Source organism: Salvia hispanica, chromosome 4 (assembly GCF_029641045.1).
Source record: "Salvia hispanica isolate PSC_SH4W2 chromosome 4, Shi_PSC_v1, whole genome shotgun sequence".
NCBI lineage: Eukaryota > Viridiplantae > Streptophyta > Magnoliopsida > Lamiales > Lamiaceae > Salvia > Salvia hispanica.
The window spans coordinates 32,530,720-32,554,621 of NC_142695.1; the positions used below are offsets into that span (position 1 = coordinate 32,530,720).

General features: G+C 38.6%; 1 long non-coding RNA gene across 1 annotated transcript; it reads left to right on the plus strand.

The window, feature by feature from the left end:
* The first annotated feature begins 4,818 nt into the window (after window positions 1–4,818).
* Window positions 4,819–5,913, plus strand: LOC125196487 (uncharacterized). Its single transcript, XR_016128752.1, has 2 exons — window positions 4,819–5,265; window positions 5,608–5,913. It is a non-coding gene; the product is annotated as an uncharacterized LOC125196487 (long non-coding RNA).
* The last annotated feature ends 17,989 nt before the right edge of the window (window positions 5,914–23,902 follow it).

The window sequence follows — 23,902 nt, forward strand, 5'->3', positions numbered from 1 at the left end:
TTTTGGGATGATCCTTACCTTTGGAAGATGTGTTCCGATCAAGTAATCAGAAGGTGTATTCCGGAATGGGAACAGAAGGACGTCCTTAACCACTGCCATGCTCTGGCATGCGGAGGTCATTTTGGACCCAGGAAGACTGCGAGGAAGGTTTTAGATAGTGGATCTATTGGCCAACGCTGAACAAGGATTCTTTCGAATTCTGTCAATGCTGTGAGATATGTCAACGGACAGGAGGAATTTCAAAGAGGGATGAGATGCCCCAAGTTCCAGTAATAGTCTGCGAGATCTTTGACGTGTGGGGGATGGATTTCATGGGACCGTTCCCATCTTCCTATGGTAACACTTATATATTGGTCACGGTTGACTATGTGTCCAAGTGGATAGAGGCAAAGGCTACACCCACCTGTGAATCAAAGGAAGTGGAAAAGTTTCTGAAGGCGAATATTTTCAATAGGTATGGAGTGCCTAGAGCTATAGTCTCAGACCAGGGAACACACTTCTGCAATCGTACTATAGAGGCATTGATGAGGAAATACGGTGTCCACCATCGGTTATCTACTCCATATCACCCCAAATCAAATGGTCAGGCAGAAGTTTCGAACCGAGAAATCAAGAGAATTCTGGAGAAGACAGTGAATACTATAAGGAAGGACCGGAGTAAGCGCATTGATGATGCTCTCTTGGCCTATAGGACCGCTTACAAGACACCAATAGGAATGTCACCCTATAGATTGGTATTTGGAAAAATATGCCATCTGCCCGTGGAGGTGGAATACAAGGCATATTGGGCCATAAAGGAGATGGATATGAAGGCACTGGTCTGTGAAGAAGAAAGGAAGTTGCAACTACAGGAGCTGGAGGAACTAAGGCTAGAAGCATTTGATTCAGCAATGTGGTATAAGGAGAGAACAAAACTCTGGCATGATAGGAACCTCCGGGTCAAGGAACTACAAGTAGGGCAGAAAGCACTTCTTTTTCAATCTAGGCTCAAGCTAATGCCTGGGAAGCTAAAGTCCAAATGGATAGGTCTGTACACCATCGTCGGCCTTCGAACAAATGGAGTGGTGGAAATCCAGGGAAGCGCCCCTAACTCTGTCCCTTTCCTTGTTAATGGTCACCGAGTAAAAATCTTTAGCGATAATTTGGAGTTGTGTAGTGGAAGAAGTGCCACTACACGCACCCTTATTTATTGCCTAATTGGTCAGGCAAATGAGTATTCTCACGAATTTCTAGGTCAGGTAAAATGGGAATAAGTTTTATCTATGCACTGACCTAGGGGAACCTGAAAATACTCAGTTGCGAGAGTAAATAGATTAATTGCTTTTCCAAAAACTAAAAATCCAAACAAAGAAAAAATTCTTAATCTTCCAAAAATATTTTCGAAACAACAAGCTCCGCAGGGAAATTGCTTTGTCTCGACTGAAATCCTTGACCTGGGCACTTGGTGTTTCACGTTGTTTTTGCGTGGTATTTTGAATTGCATAGGGAGGCAAAGTCTTGAATCAAATACTTTTGGAGGGAAGTCGGTTACTTTTCAAAATTCAAAATCCGCCTTTTGAGGAAGCGTATGGTTGCTTACATCACCTAGCAATCGTTTGCCTTCCTTATCTAAAAAACAAAAAAATATTCCTTTTTCCTTTCAAATCAAATTTCGACCGACTCTCTCTCTCCCCAATACTCTCTCACAATACCCAAATTCTCTCTAACCCTAACCCAAATTTTACCCTAGTCTTCGTAAATTTTTGCAGAATAAGCCATGAAGAAAGCACCGGCTACTACCACAAAGGAAGGGAACCCCACCACAAGGCCACCAGCCGGCGGTTCGTCCAAGATCCCGGCGGAACTGGTAGCAAAACCCCCGGTTGTCACGCCAACAACTTTTCCGATACATGATATACGATCCGAGTGGCAACCGACTTCAGTTCCAGAGCCCATTACCGCCGAAGACCCTAAAGAGGCAGCGTTCCTGAAGGAATTGGAGGCGAAATTTGGCAGCAAGGAGGAGGCCAAAAGAATCTTTGCACTCTTTTCGGCAATGCACCAAGGAAAATCTACCGGAACTGCAGCCACAGCGCCACAACAGCCAATAATTCCTGAAGATACAACAACCCAACCCTCAACCGCTTTTGATCAGTCGCATGCAGAGGAGGAAAGGGGTAGCGGACAGAAGGACAGTGGAGATCTGGGGGCGGAGTCGGACAAGATGGTGGTGGAAGATGAATGGACAATTGCGGACGAAGGGAAAACCCTTGTGGAAGGAAGTAGGGAGGGGAAAACCCTTGTTTTGATGACTGTTGTGGAGGAAACCCCAAGGAAATTTGAGGGGGAAACTCCGTTTCTGTACGTCGAAGGGGGGACCCCGTTTACATCTGTAGCGGGGGAAACCCATGGTCAAGTTATTGATGGGGAAACCCCGAAAACTGCTGAGGAGGAGACTCTGAAATTATCTGAGGGAGAAACCCCGTTAATGTTTGTTTAGGGGGAAACCCTAGGACTGTCTATGGCGGAGGAGATCCCCGTTTCTACTGAAGTGCAAGAGCCCAGGGAAGAAGGGCTACATGATATTGTGGATCTGGTGGATGTGCCAGAGGAAGAAGACTCACCGAGAAACCCTAGGGAGTCTAGGAGAAGGGCGCGAAGGAGCGCATTGGACGAGGTGGATGACATTGACCAGTCCAGAGGATCAGAATTCCTTACCCCAGGGGCAGAAAGTGCACAGGAGGAGGTAGTGCCTGGGTTGGAGGGGGAAGTGGATGTTGCGGTGGAACGCCGCATAACTATGGCGTGCAAGCGTAAAGGCAAGAAGGTGGCCACTACCCAGCCCAGGAAGTCAAAGAGAATCTCTTCCGTCAAGGAAGCAGAAGCGCCACTCCCTTCACCATAAAAAATTCCTGGACCCGGTAATTCAGATGGTGAAAGCGAATCAGAGGAAGAGTCAGAGGAAGAAGAGGTTCCCAACTATGAACGGATTGAGATATGGGTCACTAAGAAACTGCTGGGATCCATGGCAAAGTTTGATGGCTCCAGGAGAGCACAGACTTACAAGGAAATGAGCGCAGTTGGGAAGTTGGCTAAGTCTGGCAAGCGTTATGATCCAGAATCCCTAAAGCACATTGAGTCGGAGGAAGAGTTCCTCGACCATATCAAAGACATCGGCTTCGAGTGGTTATTAAAACACAGTGAGCACGAGGTACCTGTGGTCGCAGCAAGGGAGTTCTTCTCCACATTCCGCTTCAGGGCGACCACCGACCCAGAAGCCGACTTGATCTCCTTCCGCCTGTTCAACATCGAGCATTTGATGAGTGTCCGAGAATGGTCTCTCCACCTGGGATTTTTTACTACTGCAGAGGACAGGATGTTTGGCCCCCCGAGGAACATGCCCGGATTCACACCGCAGACGGCATGTGAGTCTATAACGCACGCCAAGAGTGGAACCTTCAAGACCAGTGTGTCAAAGTGTCACGACCGCACTTTGCTAGGGATAGTAAAGCCGGGAAACCGTGACTAGGGGTGGGAAATAAGAAGAGGGGAACAGAAAGGGGATAAACAATAACTGAATTTTCACTTAAAAATATCAAGGAAGAAAAATTCAAAATAACTCTTGGTCACCAGGATTTTGAATCAAAACCTTAATAATAAATAGATATTTATCAGAGTATAAACGAACAGTCGATGTTGTGTAGAACATTACTACACAGCGGAAAGAACACGGTCACATGTATGGAGACATGCACCTCCGAGAATCTCTACTTAAAACAAGAAGGAAATCATCAACTCTGCTCAGCATTTCTCCACCGCCACTGCTCAACCTGCACATTTAAAAATATATGCAGGGCTGAGTATAAAAATACTCAGTGAACAAATTGCCGAAATATAAATACATCAGATGAAAATATTGTCAAGCCATCACAGTGATACTCGAGGGTTTTTTTCTTAAAAGACCTGGGCTTACTAAATTCTTTATGAGTTAAAGTTCGATTGATCAATCTAAGTTCTTTCTGTACTTTTGCCATATCTGAACACCAAGTGCCGTGGAGATGGTGCTCTCCTACGGTCACCTACATCTTTCTCCAGCCAGGGAGGTGGCCACCTCCCAACGGCCTCCACTATGTCATCTTTGTGCCGTAGAAGGTGGCCACCTTCCACGGTCACTTGTGTACACTAATCCGAGTAGGGACACCACCCTCACTCGGACCCGAATTCGATTCTTACGTTCCAACCAAACAGATAGGATTTATACACATAAAAACAAATCATTTATGGCAAGACAACATCATTTGCATAAACAACAAACATAATCATATTTTCATAGTTTTCATCCACCTAGGATAGAAAAGTTCACCTCATGTGTTTATACTTGAATTTCCTTACTCCGACCATAACTTGCTCGCGGAGATAGCTTTCTTTTTGAAAATAAAAACATGTTTTTTTATCAGACTCAAGGAAAAATATATATACTTAGAATGCATGCATCCTAATTAATCTCTTTCTATTCTTCATTCATTCTTAGGAAATTTTTGAAACTTTCATATTAATTAAGTCAGGAAATTTGATTTAAAGAACTTCTTTATTAGACTTAATTATTTATGTGACTTGAGAGCGTCGTCTCTCTCTCTTTCCTTCTATTTCCTTAGCGGCCGCCCAAGGCGTCGCGGGGCGACGCTGGTCAGCCCTACGCACCTTCGATTTCAACATCTTCCATCTTCGGGAACTAAGTAAATTATCCAGAGAATTTTAATTTACCACTTAATCGAGCTCCAACTCATTTCAACGATTAACTCTTCGCTCTACGTAATTTAATCGGCCCAAACACTAACTTTAGTCCTTGTTAATAAAAGACCATTCTCAGTAAGAACTATAACCTCCTCCTCCTATTCCCTTCCCGGTCAACTTCTCTCTCTATCCCCTTCGTTCCATTTTCCCCAAATTCATCAAATTCCTTCCTACATCAGAGGCGGCGTCTCCACTCCTTCCCTTTCTCCAGCGAGTTCGTCGCCAATCGCCCATCTCTCCACCGTCATCTCCTCCGGCCATCGTCGCAGTTCCTGCTGCGTGGCCTCTTAGGGTGCTCGTGGGGCAGCAGCAGCGCCGTCCGCCACTTCTCCTGCTGCCCGCTGTTTCACTCCCGTTGGCGCTTGAGATGGACGAAGCCGCCGCCGCTGCTGTGTCTCCATCGTTGTTCGACCGTGGACAGGACAGGGGTTCTCCGGCGCGCGGTGAGCTGTTGTGGTCCGTCGCCGGGCATCCACAATCTCATATCTAAGAGCTAAGTTCTTTCTTTATTTTTTTTAGTGAACTTCTATCTAGATTTTGATTAATAAGGAGAAGGTAAAAGCTTTAAATTCATAGCTGAAGTTGCTCTTCTGGTTTATGAAACTTCTTATGTGATTGTTGATTCCAAAAATTAAAATTTGTCTATTAGATGATGATGCTTGAAATAAAAGAAGTGGGATTGGTGATTACCTTAGGTTGGAAAAATTGTCTTTGTAAAGAGAAAAAAAGGATTCTTTTCTGTAGGTCTCGATTTCCTTGAATTGATCAACTGTGATGGAAATTGTAGTATAACTTGGAGATGACAACGAGAATATGATGGTGATTTGTTTTCAGGCAGTGGGGGAGGATTTGGCCACTTCCGTGAACGACGCGTGGAGTTGGGGAATTATATTGGGCTGCCAGAAAGAGAAGATGAGAGTTGGGCCTTTCCATGATGACTCCAAAATTTAAGAAGTGGGCTGGGATTTAATTGATAGGCCCACATGTACACTTTTAATTTCTTGAATTCCATTTCATAGTTTTAGAGATGTATAATGGTAGTTAAACTTGTAAAATTAAAAAGTTTGGTTCCATTAGTGTGACAATATGCTCACTTATGTATGACATTTCACTTACTAGAATTATATTATTCTTTGATCCTTTTCATTTTTTTTCCTAAACATTTGATAACATTTTGAGAAAGAAAAAGAAAAAAAAAATCGAGATATTACATTCTACCCACCTTAACAAGATGAAAAAGTTGAGATGTTACACAAAGGGAATCCATATCACAGACCACCTCCTCCGGTTTGTGCAAGAATTCATCGGCTACAACCTCATGGGTATAGCCAGTTCAAGCCTCACCACCACCGAGCTCTACTTCACCTGGTGCATGTCGAAAAGAATTAAAGTCCACCTTGGCTACTAGTTGGGCCAAGCCTGCCACCAAATGACTGCCAACCCCTCCCGCCACATGTATACCTACCAGCTACTGGGCGCCTATATTCAACGAAATTTTATAATGAATATAGGGAAGGCATAGCCCGATGTGATGATGTGCGAGCCCCCAGAACTGTTCAGTCTGGAGTACTTCTTTAATAAGGGGCTCCTCTTCATGGAATGGCAGGATGTGTGCTTCTACAATGTGGGAGCAGTGGTGGAGAAGGTAAAGAGGGAGCCAGAAGAGACGGTGGTGAGTGCAGATGTTGAGTAGCTATGAAAGGAGGTGGCCGTGATGAGGGCGGAGCTAGGCGGGGCCAGAATGGAGTTGCATGCCATCAAGGGAAGTATTGATGTCCTGGCCGAGAGATCATCAGCCCAGAATGAAAGGATGTCTGATGCGGTCAGGTTGATGAAGAAGATGGCAGAGTGGCTTGAGGAGAAATTCTCCCAGACCCAGCAGAGGTTGCCTCTTGGACCCGGTAATGCGGCCAGCAGCCCGGTCAGGGCAGCTCGTCACTCCAACGACCCCCGCCCCCGTCTAAGCCTTTGGTAGCCCCACCTGCATCGCCGTCCCTTGCATCTGTGTCTGTGAAGAAACCCCTGTCTAAGTAACCTGTAATAGCTGAAGAGGAACCTGTATCGCCGGCAAAAAAGAAAGTTACTTTGAACCGCCCCAACGCGTACCACCCAAGTCTGGCTCCCGACGGGGCAAGACTCAGAATTGATACCCCCAATGACCAAGTAAATTTTACATTTCAGTTTTTATCATTTTATTTTTTTCATTGTGTTTTCATTACGCTGAGCATGTTATAATTGTTGTTATGTGCACTCTCCCACTTAGCCCAATCCTTGGTCTAAGTGTGAGAAGTTTATGTTTATGTTTAGCATGACGTTTTTCTTTTTATTTCTCTGTCTTCTCCCACTTAGCCCGCTGCCCGGTCTAAGTGTGAGAAGTTTTCTTCATATGTTTGGTATGTGTTTATTTTCTGTGTTCTTTCTTGTTTTGATTGTGTGCACCAACTTCCCTATTTCCCCCCTTCACTGGGAGAGCTTGGAGACAAGCTGGAGTGAAGTGGGAGGGGGGAGGGAATTAGTGCAAATTGTGCTCAACATGCGTAAGAGTCATTAGGTCTAGGAGTTAGTTTTTTTTTTTTTTTAGGATTTGTATGTTTTAAGTATGAACTGGTAAAGATAATAAGGCAAGATTCCCTTAGCGAGAGTAATTGAAGATAGGATGCACAATAACTTTGAGGCCTCTTTCCTTAATAATCTGAAATCGGTTTGGAAGAAGTAAGAACGATAGAGATGCCTTAGCTGAACTAGTTTTGAAGCCTCGTAATATAAGTGATTTATAAGCCTAAATACTGAGTGCTGACATGTAAAAAGGGGCTGCCACCTGATGTTTAGGGAGAAGAATCTAGGAAGGAGAAAATAGTGGGAGAAGAGAAAAAAAAAATTAATATATCTGGAGGAATAAGCTGGACGAAGTCCACAGGAAGAAATTTTTTTAAAAAAAAATCATATTTTGGAGGTATAAGCTGGACGAAGTCCAGGAAAAATGAGGAGGTATAAGCTGGACGAAGTCCAGAAAAATAAGGAGGTATAAGCTGGACGAAGTCTAGGGAAAAAAAAGAGAAAAAAGGAAATTAGAAGGAGAAATTCTCATAACCCAAGACATCAGTGGCAGAAAATAACATAGAGAAATTGATCCTAACATCCCTGGTGAGGAATGAGTGATCGAGTGAATCCCACAACTGGTAAGGCTAAAGGCTATCTGGACGAACTGACAAATCGACTAGGTGGACGAAGGGAAGGGGAGGATTTGGAGAGTGTAAACTATTGGATCGACCTTAAACTTGTGGGGACAGCTGCTTCAAAAGTTTGAGCTAATTCATGCCTATGTGTTTTGTTTCCTTAAGTGTTTGTTTTCCTTTTCTTTCCTTTTATGTCAGTAGTGTGTCAAGGTCTAGGTGTTTAAGTGTCTTCTGGGGTCGGTCATGAAATAACCATGCATTGAAATTCGCCTTATTTCTTTTTCTTGTCTTTATACTTGAGGACAAGTATGGATTAAGTGTGAGCAGTTTGATAAGGCTAATTTCATGCATTGGTTATAAGGTAAATTTTGTAATTTCTTGGGTCTAACAAGGTTTTATAAGCCAGGTGTGTAGAGAAAAAGACCAGACCCAGGATGAAAGGAGCAGAATACCTGGAGAAAGGAGTCTGGCAGAGAAAGTGAGCAGAAAGAAGAAAATTTACTAGACGGAGGAGCATCCTAGACAAAGGGTAGAATGGGGAATACAAGAAAGAATCTATAAGCTCAACTCCTTATAAATAAGAGCACACGACATACATGAGATCATCATCATCTATTTTTAGCACTTAGCTCACTTCTCACACTCTACACACACTTGGGGGGATTAGTTTGGGGGGTTTTTACGGTTCATGGTTTAAGAATCAGTTTGTGCAACACCGTCTCCACGCGAGGCGAAGATACAATTTGAAGTTTCTATTTTAAGTTCCCGTTTCTGAATTTCCCGAGCCTTCGCTGTTGGAATCTCGGCCTTATTTTGTTAAATTTCTGTTGAATCTGCACTTGTTTAGCTATGGAAGTTCTTGCTATGGTTTCGTTTCAAGTTATTACTGCTTTTCTGTTTTACCTTGGATGCTTTTAGCGATTAATCTGAGTTGTTGAGTTGAATTGTGTGGAGATCGTAGTTGATCGGTTAAATCCGGTGAATCTGTGTGATCAGAGATGGGGATTACTGTGGTTTGTTGTGGATGGCTTGGATCCAGAGCGGATGAAGCATCCAGTGTTTGGATCTGTTCATTTCTGCATGGTTTTGATGTTTAGTTTCTGTTTTCTCATTTACCTCGTCGAGCTATAGTAGATCTGTTTAATTTTAGCAGTTAAATCGTAGTTAAATGGTTTAATTTAGCTTTCTCTGTTTAGTTTAATAGTTTACTCTATTTTCCTTTGCATTTTGTGATCAAGGATCGTTAGAGAAGATGAAGCTAGTTGTTAGTTGAACCTTTAGTTAGTTATTTTGTAGCTTTTCGTTCGTACCTTGCTAATTTGGGAAATGGTCCCCACGATCTGTCTTTTCTCTGTCTTGGCATTTTTAGGAAAAGTTGTTCATTAGGTCTAGTAATATGTTATTGCTGGAGTGTTATCTTGTTTACATCTTGTTTTTCGTCATGCATGTTTTAGTTATGTTTGCCTAGGTCTAGCTGTTAGAATAGATTATTTACGTTTCCCCAGTCTAGTAGTTAAGTCTCAACTCCACAAAAATGCATGGCAGCAGCCAAAACCAGTGTCCAAAATCTCTTGCATGCTTACTTACGCTTCCATCTTTGTGGGATTCGATCCCTACTTCCTTATACTAGTTTTAGTACTGTGGGTTGAGGGTTTTGAAAAGTAGGAAGCGATTGTGTGCCCAACGACCGATGGTTTCAAGGCTCCTCTGAGTTCCTAGACCCCGTGCTCTAGCGGATTCTCTGGATCTGAGAAGTCTGATAATATTATCACATACACACACAAGAGGATCTCCGCGACTCTTCATCTAGCCGCGATTCAAGGCAGCCAACCGGACAGCCCACCAGTTCCTAGCTGGTGCCCCCATCCGCGATCAGGAACGTTCTAGGATAGTCCCGATTCTTGTTTGGAATGCAGAGAAATCGGAACAGTCGCGGAAAGGTTTGTGCTGGCATTGTCCGGAGAAATATGTCCCGGGCCATGTATGCGCAATGAAGCTTCTCTGTTATGCTGGAGATGAGGATGCTGAGGAGTCGGAGTTTATCCCGGAGGAGCAACAGAACGAAATGGATGTGATTACATCGGATATTTCCCATTTACACGCCTTAACTGGTAATACCCGTGCTGCCCCGTTTCAAGTAACAGGTGAAATTGGGTCTACCACAATGGCCGTTTTAATTGATATTGGGAGTACACATAATTTCCTACACCCGATTTTTGCAGAGTGTTTACAGTTATCTTTGGCATCAATCCGCCCTTTCCGTGTCTATGTCAGTAACGGAGCTTCTCTGGTATGTTCACATGTGGCTCGGCGGACCGAATTAACTATGCAGGGTGCGACTTTCTTGACGGATCTACATATTCAAGATATTCACAGACCGGATGTCATTTTGGGCTGGCGTGGTTGGAATCATTGGGAAAAATTTCGGCGGACTTTGTCGGGAAAACTTAGGAGTTTCGCCAAGGGGAGAAATCGGTGGTGTGAAGGGTTCTCTTCCAGGGCCTTGGGAAATCTCGCTCCACTCGTTAGCCTTGCTGGCTTTGTATTGCTCTGCCCACGAATTCTTTGAAATTGTGGCATTGGATGCCGGCGATGGACCGGGGCTGCTGTTGTCGACCGAACAACAATACCCAGCGGACTTACCGGTCGAATTTCGCCGGGTACTGGAGGAGAATCAGAAGGTATCTGATCTTCCGGTGGGTATGCCGCCTGCCCGCGCATTTGACCACAAGATTCATTTATTGCCAAACACGAAGCCGGTAAATGTGAGGCCATACCGCTATCCATATTTCCTAAAAAATGAGATGGAACGACAAGTGAGAGAGATGTTGGAGTAAGGCATAATTCAATGGAGCCAGAGCCCGTTTTCGTCGCCTGTCCTATTGATTCGGAAGAAGGACGACACATTACGCTGCTGCATCGATTACCGAGCTTTGAACTTAGCAACGGTACCAGATCATTTTCCTATTCCCACTGCCGATGAGTTGTTTGATGAGCTGGGGAAAGCCAAATTCTTCACCAGACTGGATTTGAGATCGGGATACCAATTAATTTTTGTTCAATTAAAATATACCAACAATTAAAGAAAATGTTAGGCGTGGCTGTGGCTGTGGCTGTGGCTGTGGCTGTGGCGTGGCTGGACAAGTTTTATGTGGCTGAGGCATGACGTGGACCCCGAGAACATATAACTTTGATGATTTTCAGAATCGTCCCATAGATTTGAATATAGGAAAAATTGAGCATGGCGTGGACCCCGAGAACATATAACGTGGACGTTGGGAACGTATGACATGAAATAAACATCCAGATTTATCAGCGAGATTTCAGATTGATAGAAAGAATTCCCAAATTCCTGTCTATCAAACCCGATTGTTCTCTAATTTAGAATGATGTCATTTATCCTTTTATAAAAAATAATAAGTTAGATTTTGATGCCATGTCTATATTTTTTATACACGTCACTGCTACATCATTAAATAATGACACGCAGGATGCCGGATTTATTTGACACTGTACAATACAAATAATCGTCAAAGTTATTATTTAATAGACCATTTTGAAAGTTATGGGATATACTAGGATTGACCAAAATTCGTGGGTTTTTTTATACTATATACTCCATTCGTTCCATAGTAATGGAGGCTTTACTTTTCGGCATGGAGATTAAGAAAAAATGTGTTAGGTAAGTTAAGTAAAATGAGAATAAAATGGAAAATGAAAATGGTAGAAAGATGAAGAGATAAAAAAGTAAGAGAGAGTAAAGTAAGTGTGGAAAAATGTGTTGACTTTTACTAAAAAAAGGAAATTGCTCTATTACTATGGAATGTACCAAAATGACAAAATGACTCTTGTAGCAAAAGGTGATGCGGTCACCCTGGCCGCCCCCACACCCCGGCCCGACAGTTTGTGAGGGGGTTCAATCAGGGTACACAGCGGCCCGTTAGAGAGGAGGCCTTCAACCCACTGTCCTGACAGGAGCCCATCTCCCAAGGCCTCACACTTGTGCCTGAGATGGAAGCTCCCACACGCCAGTAGTGGGATTCGAACCCAGCTCCTTGTAGCAATATCTGCTCCCCCGGAACCAACTGCGCTAAGCCCCGGAACCATCTCCTAAGGCCTCACTCTTGTGACAAAATGACTCTATTACTATGGAACAGAGGGAGTACTATCTAATAAAATAAAAATAATAATAATAATAATATTTAAACAAATAGAATAATAAAATTTTAAATAAATTGCCTAAAAAGCTGGAATAGTTAAATGACGGTACATTTGTGGGGAACAAATTAAAAACTACTAACAGGAATAGTAAAATATAAAAAAATGATTGTTCACAACTTTGCACATGCTTTATGCAGTAATTGCTCATTTGAGGACGTCAACAAGTACCATCAAGTAGTGATGTAAAAAAGCGGGGCAACGTTAAAACAGAAGAGAGAATGAACCTCTGACTAGACATGCCGAAGGTTTTCGGTTCCGGTGGTTAACCATCGGTTCAGGTTCCGAATTGGAACCGTGACTTTTTTCTTAAACCGGAACCGTTCTTGTTCCAGATTTTAAGAACCGAAACCACCACCGACCCGCCGGTTCCGGACGGTTTCGAACCGGCGGTTTCACGGTTCCGGCGAGGCATTCGAGGCATGCTGCTTTGTGATGCACTTTTTATTAGCACCAAAAATACCTGCAAGTATACAGGGTAGATCTAGTATAGCTAAAGGTCAGTACCGGGATATCGAACACCGGAAATAAATTTACAAACTGTCTACCACATACTAAGTCTCAAATACTATTTGGACACACAGTTGAGATTTGATTAAACTAAGAAAAATAAAAAATAAAAGCAAGTAAAGAAAGCAATTAAATGAAAACAGTGAAACAAATTCACAGTTTGCAGTTAACTTGGTTTGAGAAAGCAAATGAGACAAGGGAATCCTAGGGTAGTGATTTCATCAACTCATTAGTAATTCTAATTATTTAGTTCTATGTTCATCCGACTCAAGCTCTACTAGGAGTTATTCCTATCATGTATCAACACTCATGTCACAAATATTGCATTGACACATAAAATATATAAACCACTCAAAGTCATCACTAGTAAGAGATTAACAATAATCAAAGTAACAACCAAGCAACCAAGCAGTTAAATATAAACCAAGGAATAATTAAAGTAAAACGAGTTCTGAACATTAAACAAAACAAAAAAGAACTACATAGAGTTAATTACTTTCATCCCCTAGGATTCTATAAATTTAGCTATCCATAGACAGATAATCTAAATAAATATAAGCAAAATAAGACATGTTCAATCTAACAAAAACTAGATAAAATCCGAAAGAATTAATCTTGCTCTTGCTTGATCTCCCTTGAATTCTATGCTCCTCGTAGAAGATGGAGGAATTTTTGTGTAAGGTAGGGGATGAAATTAAGGCTCTAAGATTGGTGAATTATATGAATTAGGTTATGGGGAATTTATAGTCTTGAAAAGGGTTTGGAGAAAGTAAATTTCGTGCCCTATTGGTTATGGAAAAGATTTGGTTTCAAAAGGTAATATATTCTTTCCTTCCTTGAATTTCCGCCTAGACTGCAGCTGGCAGCTTTGTGCGACTTTGGTAGAACGGCCATAATTTTCTCCACAAAACTCCGATTGAGGTGATTCTTGTACCATCTTGAACCTCTTTTCAAGAAGAAGAGAATGGTGTAGAAAGCCCCGATCGGACTTCAGGATCGCCGGCAAATTGAGTTTTAAAAAAGCTGTCGAGCGCCGCGTTTTTGTGGCGGGCCGCCGCACCTTGGCTGGCGGTCGCCGCGCGTAGTCCAGAAGCTTCTGACTCTTTGTGGAGGTCGCCACACACTTCCCGGCGGTCTGCGGGCGTGTTTTTGTCTTCGCTAAGTGCCGGCGGTTGTCGGAAGTGTTGCAGCTATCGCCGGAGAAGCTCCAGATTTCTCACTTTGCGTTTTTACTCTCTTGTTAGGCTCAAATATGCACATTTCTCACAAAACATATCAAAATACCAAAATAGATAAAATATGCAAATAATGGACATGTAATGCAACTTTGACATTAAAAATGGACCAAATAATGGCTTTAAAACAGTGCAAAATCCGAGCAAAAAATGCAATATTGTATACAAAAAAATGCAATACACATTTGTCAAGTTGTACATGCATTTCCGTAGATTGCATTTTAGTTGTAGGTAAATTGCATTTTATAGTGTTGAGTTTTGCATTTTCACATAAATTGCATTTTATATTGTTAAATTTTGCATTTTCACATATATAAATGCAATCTGTCTATATATTAAATGCAAATTAAACAATCAATATCTAAAATGGAAAACTTAACAATAAAAAATGCAATCTGCATATAACAAAAATGTAATCTGCCGAAATTCAATTATAGCTTCTACAAATGACAACACTCTTAAAATAACACTGTGACACCACGCTAGACTGCAATATTATATATACTAGACTGCAATAGTATAAACGCTAGACAACAATCTACAACAATCTATAGATTGCAGTCTAGCGTATTGGATTTTGCAGTCTAGCGTATTGGATATTGCAGGCCGCGTCACCTTGCAGTCTAGAGTATTGGATGCTGCAGTCGCTGCATCAATCTGTTACACTTGTAGCTCTTGTTTCCAGATTCAATCTTTTTGGAAATGGAATCCAAAACGCAATCTACTTCGCATGTAGATAATCAATCATCCTCCGATGACATTCTTGAGAATACAGGTTATAATTTTAATTTTGTGACTGTAATTTTAATAATGTTACAACCATGAAGTATTTATCGTTTTGTTTTAGTAATGTTACAACCATTACTTATTTATCTGTTTATTATGCCATTATTTCGTATGACCTCAATCCGTACTTAGTATGACACAACGTTATCATCTTTTATTTTTATCATCGAGTCTTCATCAGTAGTAGTAATGATACACGTATGACTTAGTTATGGGGCAACTATGACATGTTTGTGTATGACTTCAATATGCACTTAGCATGACATGTTATCTATTGTAACAATTTTTAGCAATACTTTCTACTACCTGTATTATTCTAGGACAATCATCAGCCACTGAAGAAGAAGCTAATTGAAGAATTTTATGGGGCAGAGGTACCCCAAGAAGTAGATGTTCAACCACTTGAGTCGTCAGCACGAAGGGATCTGGTAGTAGAGTCCCGTCAAGAGTGGAGAAGGCTTTGAAGCTTAAGAGCAAGCCTTTGCGTCAATGCAAGAAATGTCAGGAGTGGGGTCACCACGATTCAAGGAATTGCAACAAATTCAAAGAGAAAGAAAAACGACGGTCTAGAAGAAATTCTGAAGTTTGATACCATGTATTCTTTTTTTTTTTGAAGTAACGTCAGTTCAATGTCAGGTTTTTTGACATTACTTAGTTCGTTCTATTTTGTATGAGGCATTCTCAGTAGTTTTGTGTCATGACTCGAATAGTGAATTATTATTACCCAATTGAACTCTTAGTTTCCATGACTCAAATATTCATTTATTATGACCCAAAAAAGCTGACAATATTTTGGGTTGTTTTTTGGTATTTTGTTTGTAGTAATTTTGTGTTTATTTTGATATGATAAAAACATTACAAGAATTGTGTATTTTGCTTCAGTTTGTTTGAAATGAACATTTAGATCAGAAATGGTATAATACATTTTGGTACTCATTAGTGTTATGTCATGACTCATATGTTGATTTATTATGACACTGGTTGACCATACAATGCCATGCCTCATATACTTATTTATTATGACCCGTTCTTGTAGTATTTATTATCACACTATATTTCATATGCATGAAACAAGAAATGAAGCATTACAAGGTGTTTCGTAGTGCAGTTTTACTTAAAGACTCAGTCTGGGGTACATAGAGACTCCAAAAACTAACAACAAGCTGACATATACTATAAAACATGGTCCATAGAACGAGAATTACAAGGTCTAAACATCGTTTAATGAAATGGACAACATTTTTCATCAGTTTTAGGTATGACATAACTAGTGATTACGACTCGTAGTTTGCTATCATCTTTTCTACGTTGATCTTTGTTTTCTTGCTCTCCTTCGCATGGTGCTTGGATGCCGCATCTATAATCAATAACGTGCAATGATTATTTCTTGGATGCCGCATCTTTATTAAGGACAGACCAGTCCTGCCCACACTTACACAGTTAAAGGCAAAATCAATTACTTTTCCAATGATATAATACTTTAGTATTCATTATAACTGTCACTTCCGCCATGATGAAATAAAACTTAAAAATATAGTAAGACAGACACAGATGATTAAAAGTTGTGCAATACTCCTTGAAGTGCAGTATTTATACCCTTCAAAGTGGTTGTATGATCCATTCTGGTGCTATGTAGTAATTATGTCATGATTCAAATAAAGGATTATTATGACCCAGTTTACCCATTCGTTTACTGACTTCAATATCTGTTTATTATGACCCAAAAACATTGAAGATGTTTTTGTTATTAACCAAGTTACATTCAATTGGGAAACAAATGACCACAGGCTGAACATATTATGACATGTTCCCACTTAATTATATATTAAAGGTGTGCAATAATCCTTGAAGTGCAATATTTGTACCCTTAACAGTGGTTGTTTGAGGCATTCAGGTACTCATAAGTTTTGTATCATGACTCGAAAAATGAATTATTATGACCCAGTTTACTCATATGTTACCATGACTTCAATATCTGTTTAATATGACACAACAGAACTGATGATGTTTATATTATTACACCAGTCACATTCAACTGGGAAACCTATGAGTTAAACATTTAAGTGTCTTATTTCTAGTCACTGGCACATATCCTACATAAGTATTATATTATTCTAAGATGGAATAAGCATTACAATTTTCTAAAGTTTGCAATTAAATAATATTTCAAACAAATATTCCATGATTCAAGTGTGGTATACACATATCATACACAAACTTGACATTTATAATACCTCAAATTGTTTTAAATATGATATCAGAATGAACAATCTATGACATTTTCCACCTTATATATTTAGATAAAATTAAATTCCAAAGTGTCAAACAAATCAATGTAAATGTATTACCTTTTGCAACATGCATTTTGTTTCCAGCCCCTTCCTTCCCTTTTGCAAAGGTTTCTAATTCCACTATCACTGCATCTGTGCAATATAACGATGTTAATATTGATAGATAACCATCATCACAATCATAGCAAGTTTTGATTTGTGTTAAAAGTAAGTAACTTTTCCAGAAATGGAAACAACTTCACCTGTTCCTTTATCTGTTTCTCCTTCAGCAACGATATGTGGAGGTGGTACTGAATCTGAAACATCAACAAATTAGTTTCTCAACATACTATGACATGATACCACTTAATTATGTATTAAAAATTATATTCCAAAGTGTCAAACGAATAAATTCATATTTACAACCTTTTTCAGCTTTGTTTGTGCTTGTTGTCAGTTCGATCCCTTTCGTATTTGCCTCCAAATTCACTGCATCAAGACGAGGTTAATACTCTTCAATAAACAACAATTGCGTAGTTGAGATACAATTACAATCAGATCAAGTCATGATTTATTTTGTCTGACCTTTTCCAGAATTCGTAACATCTCTTGCATTTGCTACCCCGTTTTCCCTTTCTGCAGAGATATTTTTTTGTGATGCTGTACATGAAGCATCAATAATTTAGTGTTTAACATTTACACAAACAAAGCAGATTATGAAAAAACCCACGGACAAAAAACAGAGTGAACAAAAACGAACTAAAATTTCATTCCTTCAAATAATAACCTAGACAATGTAGTCGACATACCTTTCTGGTCTTTAGATTTTGCCGGTGCCTTCTTCTTCCCAGTATTTCGTTCATAGACTAGGTTACAGCCAACCAATGGAATTGAATTCTGGGTCAGATTTGAGTTGAATTTCGGTCAAATTGTAAAAAAAAAATACTTACAAACCTTTTCTGTCATGTGTCGCGATTCCAGAAGATCTTGTGTCCACCATGGTTGAAGAAGACGCTCTACAAATCGTGCTTGTCAAGTATGGGTTTGAAGTCGATTTTGATGCCGAGACGATTCCTTCGTCGCCGAAAATATAGTTTGAGTTTGGTAGGGTTTGGGTGATTTTGACGCAGAGACGATTTGGGGGATTTTGATTCCAGTCTGTAGGGTTTGCTGATTTAGTGATGTATTTTTGGTGAGAGAGAGGAATTGAATGGCATGGGAACCGAAGAATCAACTAAATAGCGCGTGGAGTAATGATCCCAATTAATCCGCTCTTAAAAAACGGAAGGGCGGTTCATTATATTTTTGATCCCTAAATTACCCTTATATGACACAAATTGCTCCTATGACCCACAAAAAATGTTGACCAATCCAGATCGTGGCCATTCATATCCAGATCATTTCCAAATCTAACGGTGGGTATATGGTCTGTATTTCTATACTTATGGGCTTCTTTTGATAGATGAAAACCCTATATATATATATATATATATAGGGGTGCGTTAGGCTCCTTTGCACCCTAAGTGTCCTATTTCCTTCTTAATCTCAGTCCTTGGATCCTTGAATTGGATGGTTGTGATCAATGCATTATTAGTCTATAATGTTGCATTATTAGCCGTTGTGCATTATTAGAATGAAAATGTGCATAATTAGTCTATAATGTTGCATTATTAGCCCGTTGTGCATTATTAGAATAAAAATGTGCATTATTAAATGACACGTGACATTAATCTAACCGTCAGATGTCAAAATCGTGTGGCTAGGATTAAGAAGGAAAAAGGACAAAAGATGTGAAAAGGATTTGAATACATCCCTATATATATATATATATATATATATATAGATGTGATCATATCATAACCCCCAAATCACATAATAACTCTATAACCAAATCTGGACCACACATATTTGATAATCTTGTGGTTGAGATTCAAACTTAGATTTACTTCATAAAAAAGGCGCAGAGGGGTAAAAATGTAATTTCCTCATTTAATTTCTGAATTTTACTCTAAACGCGCGATTCACGCTTTCATTTTGTTTGAACTCAATTCTCTCACCTTCATCTTCAGCTTCATCTTCACAATTAACAGATCGATTCTCTCATCTTCATCTTCCATATCTCTCGCCTATTTTATTTAAACATCTCCAGATTTTCTTTGATTTGTTCATTATTCCGTAATCTCCAGATTTTGTTTCCATATTTCTCGCATAATTGTGATCGGGAAGATGTTTTGAATTTTGCGTTCTTATTTTCATTGATTACCTCTTCAATTGCTGTGAAAATTTGCTTCGATGGAATCTGTAGCAAATAACAAAGGTAACAATCATTATTGATTGTGTTCATATTCATGTATTGAATTTGAATTTAGATTAATATTAGTTGTCGATTGGTTTATATTTCTGATATACTGAAATTCTTATTTGATTATATTATGTATTGTCGATTATGTGTTAAAATGATACTTTTGGCTTATAAATATTAGGTTTACTGCATAACATGATAGTTTTGTCGGATAAAATGATACTTTGGGCTGATAAAATGATAGTCATAGCTGATAAAATGATACTTTTCAGACGTGTCATAGCTGATAAAATGATAGTCCTAGGTGATAAAATGATACTTTTGGCTAATAAAATGATAGTCATAGCTGATAAAATGATACTTTTGGCTGATAAAATGATAGTTATATCTGATAAAATGATACTTTTGGCTGATAAAATGATACTTTTCAGGCGTGTCATAGCTGATAAAATGATAGTCATAGGTGATAAAATGATACTTTTGGCTGATAAAATGATACTTTTGGCTGATAAAATGATAGTCATAGCTGATAAAATGATAGTCATAGTAGTTGATAAAATGATACTTCTTACTAATAAAATGATACTTTTGGCTGATAACATGATACTTTTTGGCTGATAAAATGAGCAACCTTGGAACAGAGTTTCTACAACGGCTTACATCTACAAGGAAACATCTATGACAAACTATCTTTGAAGAGGGCTTCCAAAATAATTTCAATTGAACAATACAGAAGAGTTCTCTTCACATTGCACAGACCTACAAATGAAAAGTCTAATCTAGTTCAAATTGAACCACAAACAATGACAAAATAATGTTTAAAGCCTACATAAGTAAATGTCTACCAACAGAATCTATGCTGAAGTATGGTAATTAAAACAAGCGCCGAGTTTCAGTTAGAGATCCTATCATGCTCGCGCTTGGCTTCACCATCTACGCACTTCATGCCTTTTGGGTGGCATCTTCCTGGGCGCCATTAACAGCAGGCGCTGGCTGTTCACTGTCAGCGACAACAGCTTCTGTTTTCTTCCGCTTTGTGGTAGACTTCTTTCTCGTTTGAGCCGCAGGACTCTTCGAAGGCTGCGGAAGCAATAAGCACCAAAATATTCAGGAAGCAGAAAAATCTAGAAAGAATAATTCAACATCACGAATGTTCTTACCTAATAAACAAAAGATTTCAGTGTGTTAAACGGTTTATGTAATTATATAAAGTCAAAGTATTCACAAATTATCATTTTATCATTTTCAGAAACTATCATTTTATGCACCCAAAGTATCATTTTATCAAGCAAAAGCACAATTTCTACATTTAAACAGATCATCCAAACACATAGCAACACACACACACACAAAAACACAGAGACACACACAACAACACACACAAACACAACAGCAGTAGCCTCAGGACACACACACACACAAACATAAAGTATCATATTATCCCATGAAACTATCATTTTATAATCTGAAACTATCATTTTATCCCATGAAACTATCATTTTATCTTCTCAAACTATCATTTTATCAAGGGCAATTATCATTTTATCAACTATCATTTTATAATCTGAAACTATCATTTTATCCCATGAAACTATCATTTTATCTTCTGAAACTATCATTTTATCAAGGGCAATTATCATTTTATCTTCTGGAACTATCATTTTCTAAATTTCAATGAGTTCAAAAAAGCAGAGAGGGCATAACTTGTCACTTAAGTAGAACAAAACACTATTCACAAAGTATCATTTTATCATTTTCAGAAACTATCATTTTATGCACCCAAAGTATCATTTTATCAAGCAAAAGCACAATTTCTACATTTAAACAGATCATCCAAACACATAGCAACACACACACACACAACAAAACACACATAAACAAAGCAAAACACACACACAAACATAGAAAATCACACACCAGCAGCACATACAGCAAAATGTAAATCTAAATATATAGATTGTTCTCAATATTGTTATGCATGAATGATATTGTATATATATAAGAAATATCTACACTAAAAAACTACAGAATCTAAAAAAATCGAGAAAATCTCCAGCAAAATGATAAATCGAGCAAAATCAAAAGTGAAATAAGTATTAAACTTCATCCAACCTTTCTTTGATGATGCTTGATCGTTTTCCTTCGATATTTTCCAGAATCGGATGATTTTTCCTTCGATTCGAAGGCTTTGAAACGCGATTTAGAGGGTTTAATTGTGAGAGAAATTGATGCAGGGTTTGAGTGTGTGAGAAATCGAATGGGACGTTTGAGTCAAGTTTCCTTCTTTCCCACCAAATTTTAAAACGAAATGACAATTTTGCCCTTAATATATCCGAAAATGATAGTTTTATTGGATAAAATGATAGTTTTGTTAGATTAAATCTAGACCACATATTTTAAAAATGTGTGGGGGAGATTTAGTTATAAGGTTATCACACAAATTGGGGTTATCATTATAGGGTTTAGGGTTTAGGGTTTAGGGTTTAGGGTTATCATTATAATGATAACCCCAATTTGTGTGATAACCCTATAACAAAACTATCATTTTATCCAATAAAACTATCATTTTCGGATATATTAAGGGCAAAATTGTCATTTCGTTTTAAAATTTGGTGGGAAAGAAGAAACTTGACTCGACGTTAACATTCGATTTCTCACAACTCAAACCCTCCATCAATATCTCCCACAATCAAACCCTCCGAATCCCGTTTCAAACCCTACGAATCGAAGGAAAAATCATCACAGTTCTGGAATATGTCGAAGGAAAACGCTGAAGCTTCACCGAAGAAAGGTTGGATGAAGTTTATTACTTATTTCACTTTTGATTTTGCTCGATTTATCATTTTGCTGAAGATTTTCTCGATTTTTTTTAGATTCTGTAGTTTTTTAGTGTAGATATTTCTTATATTTATACAATATCGTTCATGCATAACAATATTGAGAACAATCTACATATTTAGATTTACATTTTACCGTGCATGCCGCTGGTGTGTGTTTTTCTGTGTTTGTGTGTGTGTTTTGCTTTGTTTACGTGTGTTTTTGCTGTGTGTGTGTTGCTATGTGTTTGGTTGATCTGTTTAAATGTAGAAATTGTGATTTTGCTTGATAAAATGATACTTTGTGAATAGTGTTTTGTTTTACTTAAGTGACAAGTTATGCCCTCTCTGCTTTTTTGAACTCATTGAAATTCAGAAAATGATAGTTTCAGATTATAAAATGATAGTTTCATGGGATATGGGATAAAATTATAGTTTCATGGGATAAAATGATAGTTTACATTATAAAATGATAGTTTCATGGGATAAAATGATACTTTATGTTTGTTTGTGTGTGTGTCCTGATGCTAATGCTGCTGTGTTTGTGTGTGTGTTGTTGTGTGTGTCTCTGTGTTTTTGTATGTGTGTGTGTGTTGCTATGTGTTTGGTTGATCTGTTTAAATGTAGAAATTGTGCCTTTACTTGATAAAATGATCCTTTGGGTGCATAAAATGATAGTTTCTGAAAATGATAAAATGATACTTTGTGGATAGTGTTTTGTTCAACTTAAGTGACAAGTTATGCCCTCTCTACTTTTTTGAACTTATTGAAATTTAGAAAATGATAGTTTCAGAAGATAAAATGATAATTGCACTTGATAAAATGATAGTTTCAGATTATAAAATGATAGTTTCATGGGATATGGGATAAAATGATAGTTTCATGGGATAAAATGATAGTTTACATTATAAAATGATAGTTTCATGGGATAAAATGATACTTTATGTTTGTTTGTGTGTGTGTCCTGATGCTAATGCTGCTGTGTTTGTGTGTGTGTTGTTGTGTGTGTCTCTGTGTTTTTGTATGTGTGTGTGTGTTGCTATGTGTTTGGTTGATCTGTTTAAATGTAGAAATTGTGCCTTTACTTGATAAAATGATCCTTTGGGTGCATAAAATGATAGTTTCTGAAAATGATAAAATGATACTTTGTGGATAGTGTTTTGTTCTACTTAAGTGACAAGTTATGCCCTCTCTACTTTTTTGAACTTATTGAAATTTAGAAAATGATAGTTTCAGAAGATAAAATGATAATTGCACTTGATAAAATGATAGTTTCATGGGATATGGGATAAAATGATAGTTTCATGGGATAAAATGATAGTTTACATTATAAAATGATAGTTTCATGGGATAAAATGATACTTTATGTTTGTTTGTGTGTGTGTCCTGATGCTAATGCTGCTGTGTTTGTGTGTGTGTTGTTGTGTGTGTCTCTGTGTTTTTGTATGTGTGTGTGTGTTGCTATGTGTTTGGTTGATCTGTTTAAATGTAGAAATTGTGCCTTTGCTTGATAAAATGATACTTTGGGTGCATAAAATGATAGTTTCTGAAAATGATAAAATGATACTTTGTGAATAGTGTTTTGTTCTACTTAAGTGACAAGTTATGCCCTCTCTGGTTTTTTGAACTCATTGAAATTTAGAAAATGATAGTTTCAGAAGATAAAATGATAATTGCCCTTGATAAAATGATAATTTCATGGGATAAAATGATACTTTGACTTTATATAATGACATAAACTGTTTAACACACTAAAATCTTTTGTTTATTAGGAGAACATTCGTGATGATGATGATTATGAACATAGAACATTAGC